General features: G+C 37.4%; 1 protein-coding gene across 5 annotated transcripts in view; it reads right to left on the bottom strand.

Annotated features, from left to right (window-relative positions):
- Positions 1 to 19,469, bottom strand: part of LOC141395489 (uncharacterized) — a 153,275-nt gene that overhangs the window by 13,557 nt on the left and 120,249 nt on the right. The window contains exon 1 of one of the 5 annotated variants that reach the window (XM_073971473.1): positions 2,604 to 2,894. The exons of 3 other annotated variants lie outside the window; for them this stretch is intronic. The gene's annotated coding sequence lies outside the window, so the exon portion shown is untranslated. Of the gene's footprint in view, positions 1 to 2,603; positions 2,895 to 19,469 lie in introns of those variants that run through there. One more of the 5 variants, XM_073971475.1, reaches the window with a different exon arrangement.

The raw sequence follows: 19,469 nt of genomic DNA on the forward strand, positions 1-19,469 counted from the left end.
GATACGGGCCCCAAAACTTTGCAATATTTAGGGGCTCTCTTCGTCGAAGTCCACACACGAGTCATTTCATAAAAAAATTTAGGAAATTTTGTGTTTCACGCAAGAGTGGTTAGGTGGGTTAGATCAAGCTCACCGATAACAGTACTTACTTACTTAGCTGGCCCATTACAGAACATTTGTTCCATAGACCGAACTAAGAAAAGATCTCCAATTCTCTCTGTTTTGTGCTTCGCTTTTCGGAATACCGCGCCTTGTCATCTCTTCATCCACTTGTTTGCGCCATATATTCTTTGGCCTGCCAATTCTGCCTGCACCGCCTTGTGGCTCGAATTTATACGCCTTTTTAGCGGGTTCATCATCGCTCATTCTTATTATATGGCCTAGCCAGCGCAATCGCTGCATCTCGATACATTTAACTACATTGATGTCGTTGTATAGCAGATACAGCTCGTGGTTCATACGACGTCGACGCAGATTGGTCCGTAGATCTTTCGAAGAATTTTTCTCTCAAACACGCCAAGCACCAAGCACTGCCTTATCTGCTTGCGCAAGTACCCAGGCTTCGGAACCATACATCAGCACGGGTAGTTTCAGTGTTTTGTAAAGCGTTACTTTTGTTTGGCGAGTTGTGGCTTTGTTTTTAAAGTGCTTACTTAAGCCAAAGTAGCATATGTTGGCCAATACAATTCTTCTTTTTATTTTACAACTGAAGTCGTTTGTTGTGTTTACGGCGGTGCCGAGGTATACAAAGATCTTGTGTCAGTTAGAGTCATTTTACAAAGCCGAATGAGCTTTGCGGGGATACCAAATTCAGACATTGCTTGGAATAACTTTGAACATAGCGGGCTGGCGAAGGCTGCTTTATAATCGACAAAAAGGTGGTATATGTCGATCTGCATCTCTTGGGTCTTCTCCAGGATTTGCCGCAGGGTAAATGGTCAATGGTGGACTTGCCAGGTCTAAAGCCGCATTGGTATGGTCCAATTATTTCGTTGACCATGGACTTTAGTCGTTCGCACAATATCCCTGACACTATTTTGTAGGCGATAGGGAGTAGACTTATGCCCCTATAGTTAGAGCATATAGTCTTATCTCCCTTCTTGTGGACTGGGCACAGGACACTCAGGTTCCAATCGTCAGGTACTCGTTCTTCCTGCCAGATGGAGCTAACTAACTGATGCATACACCTTATCAGCGTGTCGCCTCCGTTTTTAAACAGCTCGGCTGGTGGGCCATCAGCTCCTACAACAGTAATTTCATGATATTACTCTAGAGCAGTGCCGTGTGTGCGTGTGTGGGTATGCATGGGTGAAAAAAACAACAACCACATGATGTTCATCGTTTGTTTATGTACAATTCAGTGGGCGCCCTCACTATACTGTCTTTGCAAAGAAGCTCTAGAGTGATAATCGATTTCGGACTTTCCAAAGAAATCGTTCCGATTTCGTTCTGATTTTTTATTTTTCACCCATTTCGCTCATATTCGGAATGAAATGCCGGAAATAAATTTCCTATCCGAATTTTCTCATTTTTTACGATTTTGTTTTGTTTTTTGAATTATTTGAAAGGAAAAATAATTTTGCACCTAAATGATTGGCATCTAAATCTAATGTACCAAAAATATTGAGATTTATTTCTTGCAACATGTTGTGTAGTTTATAATGTTGAAAAGTAATTTTCAATCTTCACCGTTTTCATGATTTTATTACTACAAAATGCAATTGATTTTATGGGACCATTAACATGGTTTTAATGAAAGCCAACATAAATCGGACATCTAAGTATGTCCAATCAAATTTGATATCTTAATCTGTTGCCAATAACATTTGCATAATGAAATCGTAAGTTTTGAGATAAAGTATACGATTTATTAACAAACTTATAATGCCTGTGAGATACATATTTCACTTCCTCAGTATAGTAATGCTCCAAAAAATTCAATATTTTTGAAATTTCGCGAATTACATTTCTTACAAAAATCAAGAAAGGCTTTATTTTCCGACGTTAACGACTTCACTACATTCTTCACTAGTTGTGATTTGTATTTTGAGTTTCCATAAATAATTAAGCAATGCATACATAGCTAATTTGTTGTGACTTCATAGTCATGTTTGAAGATTTAAAATTCCAACAGTACAACCGTACAAGATAATATAAAGAACGTGGTAGATGATTGTACGATGCAGATCAATTTTCAATGAATTTTAATTTTGAAATAAGTGAATGGCTGCAGCCGTTTGGAACATCACATATGACAGACAATTTTCAAACAAGTTTTTTTGTTTTTAATTTTTATCGTTTTATTATTAGAATCATAATGAAAACATCGTTTCAATGCTTTGCTATATAACACAGATGGATGCGAAGTTTTGTACACGTTTGAAAAATGAATTGAAGTAATTAGTTAATTAAGGTAATTGGGCAGATCAGTGGTGCTTTCGATATTTTGAGAAACAAATGTAGGTGAATCGATCACTTAATAAGTTGGTCGATATTGTCCTCTTCCTAACAGGCAAAATTCCAAAGAAATATTACGCTGTTGGACCAAAATCAGTTACTCCTTTCGATAGTTATCGTATTCATCGGTAATTTTAGTTGGTTACCTTAAGATTTTTTTTACAGCTTTTGGGCCACAATGACAGGAAATATGGACTTGCCCAAAAAATAAAATATCATTGTAACGTAAGGACTACCTTCGCTGAAAGTTTCAAATCGATCCTTAAACAGCACTGTGGATGAGGTAGATATCAAGTTAATTTGTCACATAACACCTCCCTTTCATAGTGACACTATAGGGCAATAATATTTATCCACAATCATTAAATTGTATACAGAAATATAAAAAAATAATTACAACAAAAGCAACCTGTTGTCTTTGAAAAATTCGCGACCATAATGATGACGATGTCGACGGGCAAAAATGTTGTTTCGATTACGCAATAATCTGCTATTTTGGTATGAGATGGTGTAATTCACCTGCTGCTGCTTCTTCTTCTTCTTTTTGTATTTAAACAATAAGCCACAACAACGACAACAATAAAAATAATAACTTTGGATTTTTGTGGTTGTAAAAAAAAAATTCGCGTAATTTATAAAGCTAAAAAAGAAAAAGAAGAATACATTCAACAATACCACCACCAGTTACACGACACTCATGGTAACACTTTACAGATGAGTTGGAGACGTTTGGCGACAATTTCAAGAAAAATAAAAACAGTAAAAACCGCTTGGCCAAATTAATATAAAGAAATGTTGCAAATGTTGGGAGCCTCCGTGGGGCATTCGTAAGCACGTCCACCCTGCACTTAGGAGGTCAGCGCTTCAATCCCTGACCAGAACTTCTCAATTTTCGATGGTGGTAAATCCCCTCAGAGTAATGTTGGCTTGCATTTCCTGAGTATTTTAGGCATGCAAAACTGATACTCCGTTCGGACTCGGCGATAAAAAGTAGGTCCAATACCATTTAAGTACAGTACACATTGTCAGTTTTGAATGACGATTTTTTGCAATTATCGATAACTGTCCAACCGTCCAGCAACCACAAAATATTTTGTGGTTGCATGATGAATGACAAAAATGAACGGCCACACTAGCAAGCAACAACAAAGCTGCCATTCAAAACTGACAATGTGTACCCAGCTTTAACCAATAGGGATATGTAATGGAAAGCAATAATCGATTTTTCGACTTTTCGATTTTGGTCTAATGCGGGGTACACACGATTAGTTTTGACTGTCGATTTTTCGGAAATATCGATAAATGTCAAATGATGACTGACAAAAATGAAGCAACCGATTATTTGAGCAAAACTGTCATTGAAAACTGATCGTGTGTACCCCGCTTAAAACTAAAAATGTGATTTTTCGGTCTTGCGATTATTTCAGTTGTCTTACAACTCGACTTTCGACTTTCTCATAACCGCAGAAAATCGATTATAGTCGACTATTCGTTGATTTTCGAGTTTTCTTTTGAAACTATAGAACCGCCAAATGTGTAAACCCGCCAAGTCAACAATCTATGGCAAACTCGAAAATCAATCACAAGATAATCGAATATCGACTACGACTACGATTTTTAGATTTTTGACTGCAAAAAGTCGATTAATCGATTAACCGCAAGTGGACTTACCTATCCCTATTAGCCAATATGAATCGGCATGCAGTCATTGTGGGAACATACATATGCATATTACGGTTATGAATTTTTGAAATTTTTTCTCAAAAATGATTTCCTGTAGCACGGATGAATGAACTTTTGCCTATTAATCACTAAAATAATGTTTTTTCCATTGAAATATATAAAAAGTTCACATACAAATCGATTTAAAAAAATATATATATATTTTTGAAAAAAAAATTCTCAAAAATTATTTCCTGTTGCACGTTTATTTCATTCTAATATTGAAAAAGGTCATGCACAAACCAAATGGAACAAATTTTGATTTTTTTTGTTAAAAAAATATGAGGGCAATCATGAATAAAAATTCCGTATAGAATTTGTTCCCTTTCCCAATTTCACAATTTTTAATTTCCACATTTATGTCCGAAAGGGGAATATTTATTCTAGCAGTTTCCAACGTTTTAAAATATTGATTGATTATTCATGATTGTCATAACCCTAATGTATATATGTAGTTTGTGCTGCTTAATCCGAATTTGACTGCTTCTTTGGTTGTAACCACAAAGCTACGGGAGAAAGTTGAGTTTTTGGCAGGACAGTTGATGCACGGAGTCATCAATCCTTGCCCTATAGGTATTTACTTCGAGGACTGCCTTGATGCGATTGTTGTGTATGACATCTGTAAATTCTTCTTAGGCTTGCTGATCTAGGGTTCTCTCTTGTAATGTTGGACTTCTATTTCTAGATCTAGATTAGGATAGCTCTCACGGTAACACCCTACCAAGTACTGCAACGAAAGCATGTCGCTGTATTGCTGTACTGGGGGAATCTTTGTCTCCTCATGTAGATGATCCATTGAAGACATGAGGAGGCACCATGTTGCAGTTATCAGAGCGACATTCTGACGGGTTTGAATATTTTTCCATCACGTTGAAACTATAATCGCGGACCAAACACGTGCCGCATTTTTTACCTCAGACCGATCTATGGCGTTATATGTGGTCGACCAAGTGTCTTAGTCTGCACCCCAAATGCTGCCGGCTAGGAACTTGAGAGCCTTGTTCCTACATCTCAGCTTGTCGCAGATAGAGCTGTGGCGTGCTCGAACAACTTGAACGTTCTTTCGAATGTGGCCCCCATAGAATTTTGGGGTAGTTTGTGGTCGGAATTCTGCTACAACTGACCGTGACTTTCAATTGCGTTCTCACCTCTGCCGTACATGTTGTGAACAGATTTTTGGTGGATATTTGCAGTGGAAAAAGGTGGTAAGATCTATGAAATAGGAGATCGAGTGGAAAAAGGTGGTAAGATCAAGCAAATAGGAGATCAGCTGTTCACAAATGACATCAGGGAAGGTACCTGACGCCAAGATCGTGCAATCATCCGCATACTTAACGATCTCAATGCTGTCTGAAAGGGGTAGACTACAAGCAAAGTAGAGGTTAAACAGTTCCGGAGATATCACCCCACCTTGGGCAACTCCTTGTTTTACTCTACGGGGCTGGGACTTCTAGTTCCTGAATTCCACGCACGACTATCGACACATTTTATCCAACGTTTTAAACATGGCCGTAGGGTAGTCTGCTCGATGTTTTCACACATCGGGGATTGCTTGACAGTATTAAAGGTTTTTGATAAGTAGAGCGCCAACGACACACAGCGGGGATTGCTTGACAGTCGTTTGTCAGACCAGATGACATGATGGTTATGTCGGGCGAACTGTGGCACTCTCCGCTCATTCTGGTAGGGGTGTCCCCATTGACAATGCAAAACATAGAGCTAACAATCCGCTTAGCCGAAGATATCACCCCACCTTGGGCAACTCTTTGTTTTACTCTACGGAGCTGGGATTTCTAGTTCCTGAATTCCGCGCACGACTATCGCCACACATATTATGCAACAGTATTAAAGGCTGTTGATAAGTAGAACGCCACCGACACTGAGTTATTGCACGGTTCCTGTTTGAGTCATCGGTGGAGATGGTGTGCAGCGCTATTGTAGTGTTATGTTGCTTACAGAACTCATGCTGATGATCGGCAACTGGATTTATTTCTGATGCTAGGGAGGAGTAAAACCTCAAGAGTCTTTGCTAGCGTTTCTGATGGCATTCACAATATCATCCATTGTAAATTGTGCTGGTTCCTCCTTGACAGGAAGAGCTCGGATGCCACGTTGTACTCCTCTCTTCCCCGTCACTCCGGGGTGTCGGACAAATTGTGGAATAAAATAACTTGCGTACCTCTTAGGATCAGTCAGCGTATCGTCGCCAAACATAACTGAGGTCCTAGTCTCCTTCTTTCCAGGGTTCGAGATTGATTTAACCATTTCCCATAATTCACTAATATCGGCTCTTCAGATGATCTAGCCACTTGTTCCGTTTGTGCTCACCGAACAACCATTTAACTTCCAGTTTTAGCTCCCTAACTCTGCACAGATGAAAAAAGTCTATTCAAAACCAACCCCTTATGGTGTCAACATGAGTACAAGCGTGCTCAATTTTTTTTGACCACGGTTGTTGTCATTTTTTTAATCTGACCACGAATGACGTCAATATGAGCACATGCGTGCTCAATTTTTAATATTTCGACCACCATCGAGATCACTTTAACCACGGTACGTACGGTACGTTGTCAATTTTCGAAAGCGTTGACACCATCTCGTTGTCACATTGACAACGGCACGCTCATTTCGACCACAAACGGTGTTGGTACACTATCGACAACGTATGTGGTCAGTTTGACCACGTATGATGCAATTTTTTCTCTGGGTGTGGGGTCATTGTGGTCGGCACGACGAAGCTCATTACCCTCATTTGCTAATCCCGTCGCCTTTGCTAGGAAATTTGGTCTCACTACGGTTTTGCCTATCCATGCCTACCCATCAACTTGTTAACTTTCGGTGTCAGCTCCTTGACTCTTGGGTCACTGGATTTGGCACGACAAAGCTTATCACCGTCATTTGCTAGTCCCGTCGCCTCTACTGCGGAATTTGGTCTCACTTCGGGTATTCGATCAGCAGATATATGGCGAGCGGCTGCAGCAGTGATGATGTCTGAGAACATCTTTTTTGCTATCTGAACATCAAAAGGGTGAGGTAGTTCTCTGAAGCGCTGATTGGTGAACTTTCTGAAACTAAGCCAATTAGGTTTCCCATTATTGATGCAAAGGCGGCGCTCAGAGGTGATGAAATCGGGCGATCAGCTGATGGAGACAATTATTGGGTGATAATTTGATCCAAGAGAAACGTCGGGTTGTTATTTGACGTGATTTATGAGACCCGGTTGCACGATGTTGTTGTAGCAGCACAGAAACCTACGTAGAAGCATAGGTTTGCTGTTGGGTTGGCAGCCGCTACAGTGTGATTGGTTACGTCTGGCGAACAATGGCTCTATCCGCTAATTTTGGTAAGGGCGTCCTCATTGGCCATGCCAAACGTAGAGCTATCAATCGTTTCCGACACAGAATGCGACAATCCATGATGCATATTAAAGACCAATAAGACCAGTCGATTATGACCCTCCAAAAGTAAACTAAATCGGTGGGATATATACGTTAAGCAACTCAACAGTTCCACACCTGACGGCTACCATCCATACATTCCATGTATGTGTCATTAGAGCCAGCTTCAAGCGAGGTAGGTCTGTATAGAACAGAGTGGTGCAAAAAAGCAAGTTCCAACCCCCACTTCTGGTGCGATCCTTCCTCAGCACCGCCGCTACCATGATCTTCTTCCGGCTCATAAAGTCCACTATTTTACCACGGAGTCCGCGGCAATTAAATTGCAAAAATGATGCATTTCAAGGGATTGGAAGAACAACGACTGGTCTGGTGTTAAGTGTTGCTTGTGCGGTTGATGTATGCGGACTGTGCTCTCGCAACATGCAGCAATAGTCCCTGTCGTATTCCCATACATGGACGAGACCAAAACAAACCCTGAGATACACCCAATGCCGACATCTATTACATCTCAACGATGTTTAAGAGTGGTGGATGTGGATGTTTGAAACCGAGTACATCTAAATTGTTACTGGGTTTTCCTCCGTCCCGGCACGGACCAACAGAATCTGGAGCAGACATTTTGGGATATGCTGGGAGCAGCAGAAAAGTGATACAAATACAAACATATGTATACTAAGGTATTAGGCGCAGTCCGCAACGCTGCTGTGGTGGGGATTGATCTGGTGTCGAATAACCCAAAATTTTCAATGGTGGTAAAATACACCTCAGTGTTAAGTTAGCGGCATTTCTTGAGTATTTCAGCCAAAACTTATCTACAAGTGGTGTCTTAAGACATGCCGTTTGAACTCAGCGATAAACAGTAGATCCCATATAATTGAGCTAATATGAATCGGGGTGCACTCATTGATATGAGTCTCCCTTGTCCCTTTTGAGATTTTTGTGGAATAATTATTATTAATTAAGAGGTCAAATTACGTTTTGAACATTACACTGAAGGATTTTCGCCAAGGCTGAAAAATGTAATGTTGTCTCGCCTGCCGATGGTGCCCATGAAAAATGTAATGTTGTCTCGCCTGCCGATGGTGCCCATTAATTTTAATATTCTGGTAGCTACTTAGACTGGATGAAATTGAATTATACGAACCTCCATGCACAAAATAAAAATGTTATCCATTAGAAATTTGAAAAAACGTTTTACTATTCAAACCAAATTGATTGATGCTACATTCAATAACCCATCATTTGAGATTACGACTTTGCAGGCGTGGTGGCTTACTGGGCTTTTATTCATAAACGTTTTCAAACAAAACATTTAAAATCCATCAACTGTGTTTAGAGGAACACGCATTGCATATAAGCTCTGCAAAAATTATTTAAAAATTTCCAGCCATCGATCGACCACACGACGTCAACCAACAAACAAAAACATCGATTCATGCCTTTGGCCCAACCGAAAAAAAAAAACAAAAAAAAAATTCCTATGCGGAAGACAATGGTATGACAAACAAAAAAAGTCTCAAACAAGCGTGTAAATAATAAACTTTCGCCATCATTACATAGAAGCGTTAATATCACACACAAAAACCCTGCTCCAAAACGGACGCCTTCTTGTTGTTATGGATAGATGGATGGATGGTTGGTTGATTTGTGGCTGGCTGGTCGACTTACCCTCTGAGTTGCGAACCATTGACGCACGCATTTAAATTGTTCGTGCGGCAGGGCTTTGGTGTTAAACAAAAAAAGTGACATACTTTTCCCCCTTAGTATTTTGGGTAGAGGGAGTGGAGCTCAAATGTTTGGTTGGTTGAGTACAGGCAGAAGATACAACAACATAACGTTCGTTACATGCTCGAAATTTATTCAACAATTGGCAGCAGGCACATAGCGGTCACAGTATAACATACAAACATATTATGATTATTATAATTAACATTATTGTCTAAGGTCAAGACGTAAATTGTATAGGAAACTTATTTTTACCGGTACTTTTGGGGGGTTTGCAGACAAACCAAAAATAAAAACAAAACCATAAATGCGGATGTGACATCCATACTAAAATTACTGGGTAATGTTTGTGTTGTGGTTAGTAATTTTTGTAGGTACGCCGTGGTTGTTGGTTTTTGTAAGGCATGCAAATATTTAATAATTAGTGAAATACATACATACATAAATATTCAGTTGCACTCAACATTGGTTGGTGACTCAACGAATTGTTTATTTTGAAAATTCTTCCTCAAATTAGGAGGCATACTGCAAAGTTCCGAAAATGTTTTATCAATATGACCCTAGGTCTACTGTGTTTCTTTGCTGAGTCAGATATGCAGAGATTGCACTTCAAGTCTTTCATGCCATACAGGCGTTGTTCCTATTGCTTAACAATTTTTATTAATTCCCCAGGGCGTATACTTTTTCGTATATTGTATATGAATCACATAAAAGGCCCTCCCTTTGTTGGCCATTATTGATGAGACCTCTTCAATTAAACTAATTTGTTTATTTATTTTACTTCGTATTTGTCCACGAAATTGTATTGTCAATAGGACAACAATTCGTATGTGTCACGTTTTTGTTTTTTTTTTCTTGCAGTCATTTGACTGACGTTAGTAAATATTTTGTTTTACTTTTTTTGTGTTAACCATCAATTATATTACATAATATGTTATGTTAGTTAATTTTTGGTAGGTTGTGGTTGTTGTTGTTGTTGGTTAGACAAGATTACATACATTATTGACGTCAAAGTCGTCTTCCTCGTTGGAAACTTGTGGTCCCCCAAATTGGGCTATGTCTGCAGTAAAAAGTGCAGCGTATAGTGTGATCTAATTCAAAATGTCTTTGGAGTAGATAAGTCATTTCTGGTCCCATAAAAATTTAAGTGGATGCATTTGTCCGAATCTAAATTGTGCTAGAATCGTCTAGGTTTAATTTTGCTGCAGATTTTCCTATTCGTTTTTCTAATCTCTGCAGAAATTTGTTGAATTGCTGCCTTCTGGTAAAACATTAATCTCTTATTTAACGAATTAATACATTTCGGTAGAGATATAAAAGTAAACTCTCAAAATAACAAGTGAAAAAATATCAGTCGACTTTGCCGACAGAGATATATCCTCAGCCTGAGTTAATTGAAACTTTCATTTATTGAAAATATCGAATTGAATACCAACTATGCAATCGAAATCCTTTTCCCCAATGATTATGTATAAGGGGGTTTTCAGATTTTGTGACCCTTTTTTGGATTAAATTTATCGGCATAGTCCATTTTGGAAGTGCAGTAATTCCTTTGGAAGTAATTTCTTTTTGGTAGATGGTACGCCCTCCAGTCATTTTAGTTGGTCACCGTTTAGCATAGAGCTTTTGGATCACTTCGTCAGGAAGCATTGACTTACCCACGAATAACATAATATCGCTGTGAACAGGACCTTAGGGAGTAGCCTCGGTACAAATTTCCAAAAAAAAAAACTACGAACAGTTTCTAAACTGCACGTAAACAAAAATGTTTAACTTTTGCAGGGAGGTAGTAGAAGGCCGATATGGACATTTGGACAAAATATTATTTTATTTGTAATGTGAATTTTTTCATTTGTAATTCGAATTATTTCATTTGTAATTTGATTTTTTCCATTCGTAATTTGAATTTTTCTATTTGTTAATCGAAGTTTTTCATTTGGAATTTCAAATGAAAAAAAAATCAAATTACAATGAAATAATTCGCATTACAAATGAAAAAATTCAAATTAAAAATGGAATAATTCCAATTTCAAATTTTCTTCAAATTCTCAAATTACAATAGAAATAATTCGAAATTCAATTGGAATTCTCAAAATTACAAGTGAACAATTTCGAATTACAATTGAAATTATTGCAATTACATGTGAAAATGGTGTAGTTCATACACTCTTGTCAACGAATCGTTCAATTGAACTAGTTCGTTCGTGAACTAAAAAACTTTAATCGGCATGGTGGAAGAGAGCAATAAACAATCAAAGGCGGCAACTCATTCAGACAATAGGTGTGTACGATAACTTTCCCAGCAATAATTACTCATTCAGTTCCAGCAACCTCTCTCAGTGAATTTTACTTTCTCAAGCAAGAAAAATTGCAGAAAGTTATCGAACAGCATTTTGCAAAAACTTGCAAGAAAGCCAGCTGTTTCCGAAAATGTATGAAATTTGTTTCTTTTGATATTTTAAACCAAACGGAAAAAAACATAAATTTTAAAATTGCAGTTTACTTATTTAATGCTTTAATCCTATCCACAACGCTTTAGAATCTAAAAAAAATGTGAATTGTGAAATGTTCTTGGTCAAAAATGTTAACATTTCGAGTTGTTTACATTGATCAGGTGATTAAAAGTCAGCTGATCAGACTTGCAAATTTTTGCGGGACAAATTTTCCCAGCAAAAAATTCCAAGTTCTCAGTTACAAAACTCTCCAAATATCTCTCCAAACTCGCTCTCTTTTGCTGGATAATTTTGTTATCGAGCAGCAATCAGTAAAAATTTGTACAAATTTTTGGGTTATAGTACAGACCTATTAATTAATTTCTCGTCGGAGTCGAGCTTAATGATCGAAGTTTTTTTTTCTAAGTGAAAAAGGAAAACCGAAAATTTGCCTTCAAGAAATATAACGGCGTTAGCAGTTGGAATACTCACAATGTCGGCAAAATTCGTCACAAGCTACAAATGCAAAAATTCTATATATAGTTAAATGTTCTTAGTTAAAGACCCATATATGTAGGATCAGTTTAAGTAACTACTCTTATTGTCTGCATTACTAATTTCACAAATTCCTATAATGTAAACGCAGACGGATTACACAAACGCCGACAAAACATTACAACACACAACTTGACGCCGACGAAACTGAAGAAACACAGCCGCTGGGTTAAAACTAGAGATCGCAGACAGAAGAAGTTTGCAATTAGAAGAGAAAAGAAGTCGAATTGTGCATAGAAGTAAAACGCATAAGCTAGAGAGAACTCTTGTGAAATTAGAAGTTACCTGTAAAAACCATTTGATAATTACAAGATCTATTTATAAGTTCACGTATGTAGCACAACAACAACGCTATTTTGGCCGAAAAATGTTCAATATGTCAAAATGTTTGTTTACGTTTTCATACAAATGATTCACAATAACAAAAAAATTTACAGATTAAAACCAATCAGCTGGTCGTTTTACGCCACCTTATAATTTCATCATGGATAATTATAAGCTTCGTTCCCGTACTTTTTAATATTAAAACTGTAAAAGAGAGAACTGCAAAAAATTTGTTCTCACACACAAGTTTTTTGAAATAGTTCGGGAACGGAAAAATGGAAAATACCTCAAAAAACTGGAACCAATGTCAAAGTCGGCGTATCAGCCAATCAGACGCCGGCAACCATGCTACTATTTTTTTACACGCCCAAATTTGTCGTGTAAAAAGTTTTTAAGGAGAGCATCAGAAGTGAACGTTTTACAACTATTTTGTGTACGGGAACGGTTTTTCGAGTAAAATGTGTAAAAGTCGTAAAAACTTTTTAGTTCTGGAACACAGCTATAATATGCTTTAATTTAATTTTAATGAACTATTTTTAATATTATTAATAAAAACTGAATTAAACTAGAAAACATTCAATAAAGTGTTTTTAAATTCGGACACAAAAGGTAATCAAACCTATTTATATGATGACGACCGAGAAAAGATTCGTGAGATTGGCCTTGGACTATGAGGAAATTTGAAGACATGTATTTCCTCTACTCACTAATGTCTACCCAACTAAATCAATTCCTCTTCAATGCAGGACAAATTCACCGAAGATGTCCTAAGGGGAGATTATATTCATATTAGTTAGGAGCAACATTTTAAGGTGGATGATATTGGTTTGAGAACCACACAACTTGTTTAACTATGGTCAACCATAGTTGATGTTGTCCTGTTTGCTGACCGTTGCTGGCATCCAAAAAACCACCAAAGTATCTGTAAAATCGTCATGTACCAATTTACTTGATTTCAACATCTTCATTACCACAAATAACCAGTTGTTGGTTACCGGCTAAAATTTATGACAATCATTTGCTGTGTAGTGTCTCTGTTAATCTCCTCTAAAAGGAATCAAACCTGAAGAGTGCAAAAGTGAAAACTCAATTCGTGATTGTAATAAATAATACCATTCGCCCCAAGGTAATATCAATCCAGCCATCATCATCATCATATATTCGTTCAAACACTTTCAGTTTTGTTTCGTGGCAAAGTGTCGCTGTCTTTGTTGAAGCTCAAAAAAAAAGGAAACAGGTTGTAAATGTAAAGCTTTACAAGCTTTGGTGACAGACTGGAACATTCCTTGACTGATAGTTATTTAAATATTAATGTAATAGATTTTTATTATATAATACTGAAGAATATTGACCAACTTGCAATGATGAACAAATTCTAAGATGGAGAGAACATTTCGAAGAAATTAGTAAGGACACAAACGTCACTGAAATCAGCGAAATGTCCAATAACAGTCCAATAGAAAATACGTTTGTTACAACTAAAAATTAGCAAAGCAACAGGAGAAGATTTACAGGTCGCCGCCAGAACCGAATCTGAGCTACTTCGACCTCACACCAGCTTGGGAGGAAGAAAGACTGCCTTCAAAATGAAAAAAATATATCGTTGTAAAGTAACCAAAAAACAACGATTTACAACAAATGGAGAAGAATAACCCCGCTAAATGCCAAATACAATACAAAAAAAAAAAAATAAATAAATAAATAAAAAATCGAAGGCGAATTGAAAACAGTCTGAGAGATGAACAAGCTGTCTTCTGACCAAATAGAAGCCTTGTAGACCAAGTCAACAACCTACGCGTCATAATAGAACAATCTATAGAATAAAACAGCCCATGTACCTACTCTTCATCGATTTCAAAAAAGCCTTCGTCGCCGTCAAACTTCTATATACGAAGCATTGAGTGAAAAGGAGAAAGTAATCCGAGTAAAGAAGCCATGCATGAGGATACAGAACTCTCAGCAAGGATGATTCTGCTATCTAGGTGCAGAAACATACCTAATCAATAGTTTTCTGCAATCTACATAGTCCACGAAGCGGAGCGACCATTCTCGTTTCTACCAAATAAAAAGTAACCATTTAAAAAAGCAACTATTTGAACGAAAGATCTGAATAGTTCCTTGTCCGGAGTAGTTTTTATGAACTATTTCATTCCGGAACTACACAACTCTAGTAATCCATAGACTAAACAAAGCGAAAACAGCAATCAGACTACTAGAATTTGTATGGAGAAGCTCACATCTATCCTTGTTTCTCCCATTACATGGCCACATTGGGAAATTTATTGTTTTTCATTCTTCTCGTACCGCGTTCCATCCTCACGTTATTTCATTCAGCTGCGACTTCATCCGCTTGCTTCTTCAGGCCACCGACTTCCTTTATGGTATCTCCAGGTTTATCCTGTAGTTCTAGCAGCATCTCAAATTAAGTACTTCCCCTAGCTTCAAGTCTTGCTCTAGCCTCTTCAGTTTTCTCCATGTCAACTTGATGTTGCATATTCATTGCCAATCAAATCTCTCTATTTCATCCTCAGATTTTCCCAACTCTTCATGTCGGGGTTCTCTTTCAAGGGCCTTCTCTCGTACCTCCCATGACTGATTTCCGCAACTGAATCTTCTTAGTAACCAATCGGATCATCCCCTTCTTTACAATGTTGTATTCGGCTGCCTGCTTCGATGCTTCAGTCTGCTGACTTTCGACCTACTCATACTTCTCTTTGTGGTACTCTTCAGACTGTGCTTATGTCTTCTCTTAAGCGTGGTACACACGGTCAGTTTTGACGGTCGATTTTTCGGAATTATGGATAATTGTCATACAATCCAGCAACCACAAAATATTTAGTGGTTGCTTGATGACTGACAAAAGTGAACGGCCACACTGGCAAGCAAACGATTATTTGAGCAAAACTGACAGTCAAAACTGATCGTGTGTACCTCGCTTTAAGCTTAATGTTTTCAATCGCTCAGTTGATGAGACCAAGAAGTCTCTCTATTTCATCTTATATCTTTGGTTCAAGTCTCATTCTAAGCCAGAAGTAAGCAACTTTATCAATTAAAAAATTCTTAAAATAAATCTTGTTGCAGTAAACAAAAAATATTCCTTTTAAATGTCGTGGTCATAATTTAAACGAAATTGATTTAGATTAGAGTTTGTAAGATGTAGTTCAAATAGCTGATATGTGAACTGAATGATATTTTAAGGAACGACTTTATTACAGTAGTTCTTCTCAGTGAATCGTTCAAATTAAAAAAAGATCTCAGTTCCGACAGTGTTTTGGATGATAATGATAAAATCGTCAAATAGCTAAATCGTAGCTGAGAGTTTATTTCTGTGAAGGACATTTCCCTCATAACAAATTTCCCCCACAACATTGCATTTTTTACTAAGCACCCCTATTACATTGTCTGACATTTACACAATTCCATTTAAAAGGAAAAGTTTTCACTTAATCACTACTTTTTGTGATAATTTTTCTCTTTTGCAACTTAGGTAGTGAACGTGACAGACGCTGCATTTACTTTTTTGTTGAGTTGGCCTTCATTTAGCGTTTCTGTTCAAACTCTTGGCAAGAAAAGAAGGAGTTGTTTTCTTGTCTTGTTTACATAGAAAAGAAAATTATGCATTTATGGTCGTCAGCCATTTCATTCATGTGATGGATGCTGGCTGTGTCTCAGTGGCTAGACCTTGCCATGGGGCTTGTCAGTCTGTGTGCAATAACTATAAGCCAGCAATTGCTTTGTAATTTCTTGTGGCAGACAGTTAAAAACAAAATCATGGAGAAGTAAAAGCAACGCACCTTTTTTAGGAGGAGGTAGTCTTTCTTTTTCAGTATCTCCATCATTGATGATGTCTTAAAAAACCCCCATTGATGATGTAGCATGATTTACCTCCATAATGACTAATCGCTGAGGCATAAAATCTTAAATGTTTGTTTTATTTCTATGGTAGCCGTTCGGTTACTGGGTTAGATTGCATTACACTCATTACGGTATTTGTGTTTTTTCCTGAGTAATTTGTTTACTCAAAACCCGGCCTCCTCCTCCACTTATTACCTGCCATTAATGGTTCATAACCATTTATGAAATATGATCGTCTTCAATTTGTTTATTTTTTCCTATATCCGCCTTAAGCCATACATGAATCGCTTGGAGTTCTGTTGCAATGATCTGCTTCTCTCTTCCTCTAGCAATTCGAAGAAGAAGATTTATGAAGCCTTAAGTTTGAAGTAAGTTATACAAATTGTTCATTATGATCGCTATGAAGAGTTAATAAAGCATTACAGATTGTCGAGCTTGAGTGACTTTTCATGATTAATTTCCATCATGAAACGTTTTGACGCAATATTTCTTAAGTTTACATATTATTTGTAATGAATATCAATTTTATGGTTGAAGGAGACGATCATTTGGTACCCTAAATATGAAAAATATTAGAGACTGGTTCGAAAATGCTGTGGAAAATAAATCGTTTAACTTATTGGACTTAGAAGATACAGTACGACATCAGTTCTTAGAAATTAGAATGTGAACCGTTGGCGAAGATATAAAAGGAAAGATAAGCTAGGCTCGGATTATCATCAATTCTGCAGATCTGGGTGAAGTTGTCTAAATACCGAAGCAACAAAACTAAAGGTCGGTCATTACAGAATTTCCTTCCAACCAACAAGGAAAAGTATAATAGGAGGATAATTCATTGATTACTTTATGTGAACACCAGGAGTTGTTACAGACAATTGATAGCAACCCATGAATATTAGTCTCATCAATTCTGCAGATCTGGGTGAAATTGTCTAAATTACGAAGCAACAAACCTAAAGGTCGGTCATTAAAAAATTTCCTTCCAACCAACAAGGCAAATTATAATGGGAGGATCATTCATTGATTACTTTATGTGAACACCAGGAATTGTTATAGACAACCTAGAATTGTTAGCAACCCATGAATATGAGTCTCACTATCCAGTAGTTGAGATGTGACTGCATTACATTTAAAAAGAAGAAGTAAGAAGAAACAATATTCGATACCAGAGGCAACTGCGGGAAGGATTAGAAGAAAATACCCCTCCTGTTGAAAGCAATTTCACCATGACTGAGGTAGATGTGTGTGTGGATGGACTTAATTCTGTCTTCAGAAAAAATTATTAATGAAAATGTTCCTAGACAAACGGCAAAGCGGAGTTTCTTTGGTGATCTCACACCGTACATCAAAAGATTCATTGATTACCGAAAGTAGAGAATTACACTCCGGAAAAGTGTAGATCCTGAACGCTACCCAATCATTGGATGATGTTGTCAACCTGAGTTGAGTTATTACATGTGATCTAAGTGACCTAAACTCGGCTTATTCTCAGCGAAGGAATCAATAAGGGCAAGTATAATGGGAGGATAATTTATAGATCACTTTATGTGAACACCAGGAATTGTTATTGTTATCCTAGGATTGTTAGCAAGCCATGAATAGGAGTCCGACCATCGAGCAGTAAAGGCCTAGGTACATAAGCTGCCTCGCCAGTTTGCCTTGCTTGCTTCTGATAACAGAATAAAAAAGAAAGGCGCAACTCAGTCCGAAATTTGCTCGGCCTTCTTTATTCTTTTATTTTTACTATGTCAGAAATGAAGCAGGAAAGCAAGGCAATCAGGCGAGGCAGCTTATGTACCCAGGCCTTAAGTAAGATTTTATTCAGTCTTTTCTTTCCATTCGATTACAATATTTGTGTACTTATCGATAACATATTTTATCACAAAACTTTAATCGTTTTTTTTTCTACTGCTAACTGATAACAGATAAGGCACCATGCCAAAGAAAAATGCAATTAAGGGTGGAATAAAAACCAAACTCTCGGTCTTTTAGTGGCATGCATAGAAATTTCTGCGAAATTATCTTAAAATTAATCAACACTTACAGGACTATCGAAAAGTTGAAATGCGAATGTAACAAAATAAAGATTCGATTTGTATTTAAGACGAAACTGTGGAAAGGATAAGAAGTATACACCCTTCCAGCTGACAGAAATGTCACTATAGATGAGTGTGTGGATGGACTTAGTTCTGTCTTCAGAAAAACCATTAATGAAAAAGTTCCTAGACAAACGTTAATGCGAAGTACCTTAGGCGAAGTTTCTTTGGCGATCTCCCAATGAATATCAAGAGATTCATAGATGAGCGATAGATTCTTCGCAAAACACTACGTAGAAGTGTAGATCCTGAACCCAATCCTCTGGATGAAGTTGTCAGCCTGAGTGGCACCACTGAAATCGTAATTGAAATCGCAATGGCGTAACCTCGACGTATTCTTAACAGAGGAATAAACAAGGCCAAGCATAATGGGAGGATCATTCACTGATTACTTTTTACGAACACCAGGATTGTTGATGAGTCTGACCATCGAACAGTTTAGATGAGCCTGCAAACCGATGACATCCCATATGAAGAAGGAGCGATATTCTATAATACTCCAGACTTAACAACAATCAAACGATATTCTATAACTATAATAGAATAAAGGCCTACGTACATAAGCTGCCTTGCCTGCTTACCTTGCTTGCTTCTGATAAAAGAATAAAAAAGAAAAGGACAACCCAGTTCGAAATTTGCTCGGCCTTTTTATTCTTTTATTTTTATTATGTCAGAAATGAAGCAGAAAAGCAAGCACGGTGCTCTTGAAACAATTTTAAATGGAAGGTGCTTACACCTCGGAAGTTTTTGCGGATTCTGAAACTACAATGTTCATAGATGAGAATAATCAAAAAACAAAAAAAATCGCCGGAGCGCTTTTTAAATAAATCGCGATTTAAGTTGACATTTTTGGGGGTTGTTTAGGTTTTCGCGATTTTGTTTAGAAACCGCATTTCCTATAAAAA

This window comes from Musca autumnalis, unplaced genomic scaffold (genome assembly GCF_047663935.1).
Source record: "Musca autumnalis isolate F117 unplaced genomic scaffold, ASM4766393v1 scaffold_2, whole genome shotgun sequence".
NCBI classification, from domain to species: Eukaryota; Metazoa; Arthropoda; class Insecta; order Diptera; family Muscidae; genus Musca; species Musca autumnalis.